This window comes from Belonocnema kinseyi, chromosome 5 (assembly GCF_010883055.1).
Source record: "Belonocnema kinseyi isolate 2016_QV_RU_SX_M_011 chromosome 5, B_treatae_v1, whole genome shotgun sequence".
Taxonomy (NCBI): domain Eukaryota; kingdom Metazoa; phylum Arthropoda; class Insecta; order Hymenoptera; family Cynipidae; genus Belonocnema; species Belonocnema kinseyi.
In genome coordinates, this window is record NC_046661.1 from 68,601,597 (window position 1) to 68,610,855 (window position 9,259).

The 9,259-nt window shown below is 35.0% G+C and overlaps 1 protein-coding gene across 2 annotated transcripts in view; it reads right to left on the reverse strand.

The window, feature by feature from the left end:
* LOC117172475 (neurochondrin homolog) overlaps nt 1–9,259 on the reverse strand; it is a 67,987-nt gene that overhangs the window by 20,751 nt on the left and 37,977 nt on the right. For both annotated transcript variants that reach the window (XR_004467026.1, XR_004467027.1), the window contains one exon: nt 9,105–9,179. The gene's annotated coding sequence lies outside the window, so the exon portion shown is untranslated. The remainder of the gene's footprint in view (nt 1–9,104; nt 9,180–9,259) is intronic.

The window sequence follows — 9,259 nt, forward strand, 5'->3', positions numbered from 1 at the left end:
GGTATGTTAAGGTGGAAATGACACCGTCTTGGCATGCCAAAATGAAACCCTCCATCACAGAATTCAATCCGAGCATATTTAAGAAAAGCAGACGTTAGCTCACACGACATTGACTGATTCTCCACATTTCTGTGGAAGATACCGTGCATCCTCATATCGAGGAGCTGTTCACGAAAGTTTTTCTCTTGTGCTTTCTTAATCCGGGCTTTCAGGAGTGAGTAATCGAGATAGATAAGACTTGATGCATTTTGCTCACCGCTAATACTGACGTTAAGTCTAAGTGTTTCAGCAGCCTCCTCCGCTGCTTTGTACAGAAACGCTCCTTTGCCCACTTCTTCGAGATTCCTGACGATTTTAAGAAGAGGGTCTCTTCCATTTGCGACTCTATGTGCTGTACCCAGAATAACCCTGTTGTGAAGACATTCTAGACTCAATATTCCGCGACCACCTTGACGGCGTGCGATGTACAGTGGCGGAACATAAGACTTAAGATGCATGCTTTTCTTCATGTGCATAACCTTTCTGTGGCACGCCCAGGTATGTATCAGTCTCTCCGGCGCAAAGGTGTCGTATAGCGCTTCTATGAACGAGCTCAGGATCTTCAGGGATGCCATTAAGTTTTCCTCGCTTCAAATAAACCTTGGCGCAGTTGTCTAGCCCAAATTCCATTCCAATTTCCTTAGTATATCGTTCGACAATCCCTAGAGCTAAATGTAGTTACTCTTTGTTTTTAGCATAGATCTTAAGATCGTCCATGTAAAATACATGAGTGACCTTGTACTTTCGATCTGCAGGTTTGCCGCACAAGTACCCATAGGAATGGCGAAGTGCTTGAGATAGTGGAAATAATGTAAGGCAAAAAAGGATTGGGCTCATGCTGTCGCCCTGAAAGACACCTCTCTGAAAGGTGACCTTGTTAGTTGTCACACGATTTTTTCCAGATAAGATAGTAAATCTGGTTTTCCAAAGCGGCATCAATCTCTCTATGCACCTAACGATTTGCGGATTAAGCTTTAAGCTTTCCAAAAGACAGATGATAAGTCTATGGGAGGTCGAATCGAAAACTTTCCGATAATCAATCCAGGCCGTCGATAGGTCACGCTGGTAGAATGCTGCATCTTTGCAGACACACCTATAGCCACACAGGTTCAATTGTCCATACAATCCTATCATTTAGGATAACTGTGAATATCTTATACATTGTGTTCAGACAAGTGATTAGCCTGTAATTTTTCGGGTCAGCTAAGTTGCCTATTTTCGGCAGGAGTATTGTGCGTCCTTCCACCAACCACTCCGGAATCGGCTCTTCCGACTTTAAATATGAGGTGAAAATACGGGCCAAATGCTGATGGATTGAAGGCAACTTCTTCCACCAGGAGGTTTTCATACAATCTGGCCCCGGTGCGAAATAGTTCTTTATCTCTCTTAATACTTTTTTCACCTCCTCGGTAATGATGGGTGGGCATTCTTGATCAGGTGTTATGAGGGCATTACACAGCTCCTTGAAGCTATTTATATTTTCTGAGTCTTCGTCCAGTTTATGCTGCACTTCGTAGACTTTTCTCCAAAATACTTCGACCTCCTCTGGTTTGGGCGGGTGGACGACAGTAACTGGAGGGTCTTGGAAGAGTCGAGATGGGTCAGAGAGAAACTGTTGATTTTCTCTGACCCACCTCTCCCTCCGCTAATAGCGGATTTGCTAATAGCAATTTTTTATGATATTTAGGGGTGTCGCCAAGCTTATCAACTTCTTATGAAGTTTGAAATAGAAAAAATACTTTTTTTCTTCAAGCTCAAATTTAACATAAATTATATACAGAATGTCATACAATTTTGGTAACGTCTTACTCTGTAATAAAGGTAATGATTAAAAAAATGATAACAAAATAGTTATTAGGATTATTTTTTAAGCCTCAAGCATGGCTCTTTTTGCTTAAAATTATGATTTTCATAAGGTTATTTCAGGTTCTAAGTATTGTTTGTTATCGGTAACGATTTCAACAGTTTTTTCTCATAAATTCGGGGATACCAGATGGCCTCTCAGAGTATGCAGTCTTATACTTGCATGCGGGGTTCTACAATGATGGACGAACACTTTCCGTAGCTGCTTGTGGGAACAAAAATAACACCCCATCCCCCCAACCACCAATAAGTTGTATGCGCGTTTGAAAACGATCGAACGTGCAGAGTGTCCAACAATGGGTCGGCAAACAATGCCGATCACCCTAGAGTTTGGGGTGCTGAAAATAATTTATATGAAAACATGACAACGAATCAAAGAAACGTCAACATCAAGTGGACGAATCGACTCAAGGATGACAAGAAGAGGAAGCGAAATTAAGACTAACCGCAAAAAGGAGGCATTCCCTATGAGATAATAGCGACTTCAGGACAAGGAGGAACATTAACATAAAGGTTCTCACTAAGAAGATCTGAGTGAAATGGATGCCTTCCTTCTGGAGGATATCTCGGATGAATCCGACCTCTGAACCATAAATTTTTGAGTTTATAATGCTTCTGGTGTTTACTAACATTAACATCCAGCTTGCCCTAAGCCCGATTATATCGCTAAAATGAACGGCTTCCTTCGTGAGAACATCTCGGAGTCAGACCTCTCGACCATAAATTGTTCAATTTTTCTCGAGCCAAGAGCTTTGGCTGATTGGAATCAAAGGCTAAAGCCGACGATAGAAGAAAATACCAAAAGACGCTTGCGTCAACTAAACAAGAAGATTGTATGAGCAAGACAGAATGCATCCCGTGCAGAACCAGATGGTATCAAGAACTTCTGGTGGCAGTTTACTTCTACACGCTAACATCTGGCCCGCATTTCACCTCATATTTAGAATCAATGACGCTCATTCCGCAGTGCCTGGTGCTAGAACCCACTATACTACTACCGACAAAAGTCGGCTTATGTAATTCAGAGAATTATAGGACAATAACTTATTTGAACACGCTGTATAAGATCTTTACAACTGTCCTAAGCGGCAGGATTGTTCGATGAATGGAGCCTGCGTGGAGAGATTTAGGAACATCATGGCTGGGAAAAAGGGTTGGCTGCTGAGAGATCTTGTAATTGACAGGTGCGTCTACAAAGATATATATATATATACTCAGAGAAAAGGTTGAGTTGATTCAACAAATCAGTTTGTTCAACCTACTCTGTTTGTTGAAACTAAAAAATTTGGTCGGCTCAAATAAACCTTTGGTTATATTTAGAAAACCGGTGCATGCAATCTAACCTAGAAATCCATAATTGATTAAAGAATCCCAAACTAATCTATTGAAAAAACCTTTCTGTCAGATTTGGTGAATGTTCGGATCTCTGATGCTGCAAGTGATGTTTATCAAACGGTTTAATTAATAAGATAGGCTTTTCCATACATTTTGTACGACCGTTGATACGGCGGTTGTTGATTCAAACAAAATATTTGTTTGGATCAACCAACATAATTGATTGGATCAACTCGAATATTTGGTTGGATCAACTAAAATATTTACTGTAATCAACCAAACTTTAATAATAAAGAAATTTGATTCAAGCAACCGAACATTTGGTTGACCATATAGCAATGTATTTTTTTGTTTGCTCCAACCAAATTTTTGTTGAATCAACCAAACTTTTTTTCTGAGTGGAGAGCTGCATTCCGGACATAACATCAGTGAAGTATCTTCGGCTAACATGTTTGCCGTCCCGGTTTTACTCTACTCGTGTGGAGTTTTACTCTCCTCGTGAGATGATGCATATGAAAAAGAGCTTGCACATCAATTATACATCCCACGCTTCAGAGTGGGTTAAAATGACGACCAAATCTTCAAAATACGATTCCGGCTACAATTGTTAACCGATTAAAATGTTTGTTTTCAAAATAAAACTAACTAGATTCTTAAGAGATCCCTCGTAGCTGATTAAAAAAAAAATTGTTTACTTTATTTATACACAAAGTTGGCAGAAATCGGGAAATTTACGATATTGTTACTATAATAACACGCAATTTAAAATGATTGATATGCGTTTTCAATCAATAAATAAACATTCGTGAAAGGTCACGTAAAAGTTTATCATAAATTAATACATTTTTATTAACAATTGTCTTATTATAAACAATGGTAGGTGATTTTTGAATGGTTTTGAATATTTATTAAGCGATTTTCGTTTTGAATCCAATTTACAGTAGCATAAAAACATATGAAGACAAAACGGAATATATTTCTTATTGTTATAAGCAAATTTTATAAACAAATGCGCTGTTTGAGCAAGTTTTAAGTGTTTGAGGTACTTTTTTCAAAAGTGCTGCTTGACTTGGGAGTGATGTTGCAATAAAATGTGTTGCAATTTCATGTCAATTTTGTGATTATAAACTAATGCACAGTTTGAGCAATTTTCAAGAGTTTCAGTTACTTTTTTTAACGTACTTTGTTAGTCTTTCTAGTGATAGTTTATTAAACTACATTGTTATTTCATAACAATTTTGTGATTGTTATAAACAAATTTTATAACAAAATGCAACAGTTTGAGCGATTTTTAAGAGTTTCAGTTCCTTTTTTTAACCTACTTTGTTAGTATTGCTAGTGATACTTTTTGTAAACTATATTGCTATTTCATGACAAATGCGACTGACATAAACAAATTTTATAAATAAATGCGCAGTTCCTTCCGTGAAGATTTCAAGAAAAGCTTGATGACTTACAGGATAAAAAAAAATGATGACTAAAAGAAAGGAGGCTATTCAAGAAAAGTTCAGAGAAAGAATGGGGTTAATTGTTTATTGTCCGAAACAAGGCAAATGGTTTGAAATGCCTTCGTCAGTGAATAAGATCCTGTTGCATGGTGGGGACATCAGTCGATTAGTCCTTCTTCCTATTGGTCAGCTGACTGAAGAATCGAGTTGTCACTAAAAAAGACTTGACTCACAAATTATTTATCTCCTCTGATCCGTTCATAGCTAGTGAAAGAAGAAATCTTGCAACAAAGTCAGAATCGAAACTAGACCCAGAAGCTCAATAACTATTAGTTAAAGAAAACTCAAATGCTTTTGATATTTATCCTATAATAATACCAAACTCTATTAATATAATATTGATAAGCCCAAAAAATCACATTTAATAACAGAAAAAGTAACTCAAATATTGTTCAAAATGAGCACTTATTTATAAAATTTGTTTATAACAATCACAATTGTCACGAAATCACAATATAATTGAGAAAAGTATTACTAGCAAGACTAACAAAGTACGTTAAAAAAAAAGTAACTAAAAATCTGAATTTGTGAATTTGTTTATAACAATCACAAAATTTTTACGAAATTGCAACATCCCTCCCAAGTGAAACAAAGCACTTTTTAAAGAAAAGTACCTTGAGGTTTACAACAATAAGAAGTATACTCTCTTTTACCTTCATATGCTTTGTCTACAATTGTCAATAACAATTTATTAATTTATAATAAACTATCAGGTTATGTTTCACGAATGTTTACTTATTGATTGAACACTAAAATCAATCATTTTGAATTGCGTGTTATTATAGTAACAATAATTTACATTTTACGATTTTTGCTACATTTGTGTATAAATAAAGTAAACAATATTTTTTTTTTACATCGGCCTCGAGGGATCTTTTAAGAATTTCGTAAGCTCTAATTTGCAAAAAAAATCTTTAACGGTTAAACATTATAGCCGGAATCGTATTTTGAACATTTTTTCGTCATTATACTCCGCACTGTGTAAAATCAAGGTGGGCGCGGACTTCTAAATCTCCAATGTCTTTATGACCAAATTATCCTGGTTACAGCTTACATCGTTGCAAATGAAAACATCCTCTTCTAAAAATTGTTAGGAAACGCTAAGTGATTGGCAAAATAGCGTCACTTTACAAAGCCGCGTAGTGGGCGGCCGATACCCTTGGCCTGAGTTTTAACATCAGAAGTTGGGAAAATGCATTGCACCATCTAGTTGCCTCACTTCTAAAAGTCAAAGTAAAAAAAACAGAGGTTGAAAAATTCCACTAATAGCTCTTTGACAAGAAAATGCATGGAGACTTTTAAGGACGGTGTCATTTCCACTTTGGTAAATAGTAACAGCACTTTACGTCAAGAAGTACCCAGCGATAGATGCAGAAGTCTTCATTGCCACTTAAGACCTGAGATAGTTGTCCATGAGTTCGAAAAAATAAATATATACGTTGTCGAATTCTCGGCCCCGGTCAATTACAACATCACTGCTAAGGATTGTCCTTGTGGACGGTGGTCTCGGTGGTGCGAAACTATCACTGGTACGTAACCTTAAAACCATATTTGCGTTCCAAAAATATACCGCGGCACTTGCGTGATAGATGCAGAAGACTGTCATCTGTAGGTGGCTCCGACTCCTTAAGCCAAACGAGGGTTTCGCCGACCGTTATCCTGCCCTGCGGCCGCCCATCTCACGTTCATGAGACATGACCATTAGGGTGGTCCAAACATGCATGGCAAAATTTTTTTGCATGATAGAGGGCTACGACCCCCCCCCCCATTTTTTCCAAATCTGAAAAAAGAAATTCCCTAATTTTTTATTTTTTATTATTTTAACAGGTGCCTGTTTTGACTTCAAGTTTCCCATGTAAAATGAATGGGGAAAAATCACTTTTTTGAGTTTATGGAATAATTTTTTAGGGTTTGAAAAAATTTGACGGGAAAGTATGGGGGTCTGTAGAGAATTACCCAACGAAGAATTGCATGTATTAGATCCACAGGTTTGATACCCCTACACACCCCTTCGATTACCTGAAAACTATTCTTAAAACCAAAAATGACAATTCTTCATGAAAACGACCTTCTGAACACTGTATTCTCGTCTTTTTTTACTTAGAATTAATGACATTGGTCAAGTGGAATATTTATTATCATTGGTTAATTAATTTTTTATTATTTAAAGAAATGAAATTTGTTTAAATAATTTTTTCTGCGAAAATTCGTTTTTCCCCTAAAATTTATTACTATTAGTAAAGTAGAATATTTATTAAAATTGGTTAAACAATTTTTGTCAAAAGTTCGCTTTTTGCCTTAAAAATTATTACTATTGGTCAAGTGGAATATTTATTAACATTAATTCATTAATTTTCAATTGTTTAAACAAATGGAATTTGTTTTAAGAATTTTTATATTAAAAACTATTACAGTCAAGACCCGTTTATTGCAAGGCTTCTTAAATGAATGGGTTCCGTTTATCGTAGAATGAGCTGATTGGTCCGCTCACTAGCGACGTGTGCTGGCAATTGTTTCCACGCGTGCATGCTAGATAACGTCGAAACACGTACTGCAATCTTCAATTTAAAATCAACCCAGTCTCGCCTTCTCAGCGATTGGTTTACCGAGAGATGTGAAAATAAAGAGTGGGGGTAAGGTATCACGCGATAAACGGGTCCCGAAACTGGCAATAGACAAGTCCTGCGATAAACGGGTCCTGCAATAAAAGGATCTTGACTGTATTATTTCTTCAGCGGAATATTGATCAACATTGTTTCATTCATTTTTTTATAATAAAAATTATTACTTAAATATTACTGATAAATTAATTATTATTCAGTAATTAATTATTACTGATAAATATTTCACTAGACCAACAGTAATAGTTTTTATTTTTTTTAAATCGAAAGGGAATTATTTAAACAAATTCCATTTGTTCAAATAATTACAAATGAATGAACTAATGTTAATAAATATTCCAATAGACCAATAGTAATAATATTTAGGGAAAACCCGAATTAAACAAAATTTATTTGAACATATTCCATTAGTTTAAGCAATTAAAAATTAATGAACTAATGATATTAAATATTCCAGTAGACTAATAGTAATAATTTTAAGGAAAAAAAATTATTTAAACGAATTCCATTTGTTTAACAACAAAAAATTAATTAGACAGTGATAATAAACATTCCACTAGACTAATATTAATAATTTTAAGTAAAAAAGGACCAGAATACAGTGCTCAAAAGGTCGACTTTATGAAGAATTAACATTTTTTGTTTAAGGGTAGTTTTCAGGTACTCGTGGGTGTGTGTAGGGGTGTTAAAGCATATGTTTAATACATGAAATTCTTTGTTGGATAATTCTCTACAGGCCGCCATACTTTCCCATCACATTTTTTCAAACCCTAAAAAATTATATTATTACAAAAACAAAAAAAAAGTGATTTTTCCCCATGCATTTTACATGGGAAACTTCAAGTCAAAACCGGCACCTGTTAAAATAAGAAAAAATTAAAGAATTGGGGAATTTATTTTTTTGGATTTGGAAAAAAATGGGGAGGAGGGTCATTGCCCTCTAAAAAAAGCGTTTTTGAGCCACCCTAGTGACCATAAATGGAATTTACCGCGGCTCAACTTGAAGCCATGCCATTTACATAGATGTCAGTTTCTCGCAGTGGGACCCTGCGGCGGTTCTCTAATCTTTTAAATAAAATTATATATACCTATTTATTAGAGTAATTAAAAATATATTTTTTCAAATCTGAACTCGGACACTAGCCTAAGTAGCACCTTTTTATAAAAAAAGGTTTGTTTAGTCAGATATGATTTCGATGTCCCTTTTTTGAGTTTTGTCTTTGAATTAATGGATTTTTTGTCGTTTTTATTATCTGAATATCTTGAAAATCTTGAAAATGTAGTATTAAATTTGTATACGTACAAAACTAAGCCCCTTCATATTATTATTATCCCTGTAAATAATTTAATGAAAATGTTTGAAATCATTTTTTAGGAAAATAATCATTTTTTCCTACTTCTTACTTATTGTAATTAAATGAATTAAAATGACGGTAATTTTGAAGGGAATAATTCTGTGTTTATACAAATTTAACACGTACATTTTCATGACATCGAGAAAATAGAAACAACCAAAAATCAAGAAAATACAAAAATTAAATATCAGAAAAGCTTTGTTTGTTTTGAAAAATTCTTTTACTCTACAGGGTATAACTCAGGCTAGGGCGCGTGTTCAGATTAGAAAACAATTTTTTTGCTCTATAAAATGAATCACCCTGAAATATATAATTTAAAAGAGATTCAAGGGATACAAAATTTTGAGTGGGCAGTAAGATACATAATTCATATTAATGATTACCTAGACAATGCACTGATTCTTTGAAATACTCGAACCATTAATTGGACTCTCGAAGTGGCATCGGTGGACTCTTCACTGTAATCACAAGAAAATCAGCTGTGCCAACAACAGACTTACACAGTGCTAATTATTTAGCATTAGATAAAAAGTGATTG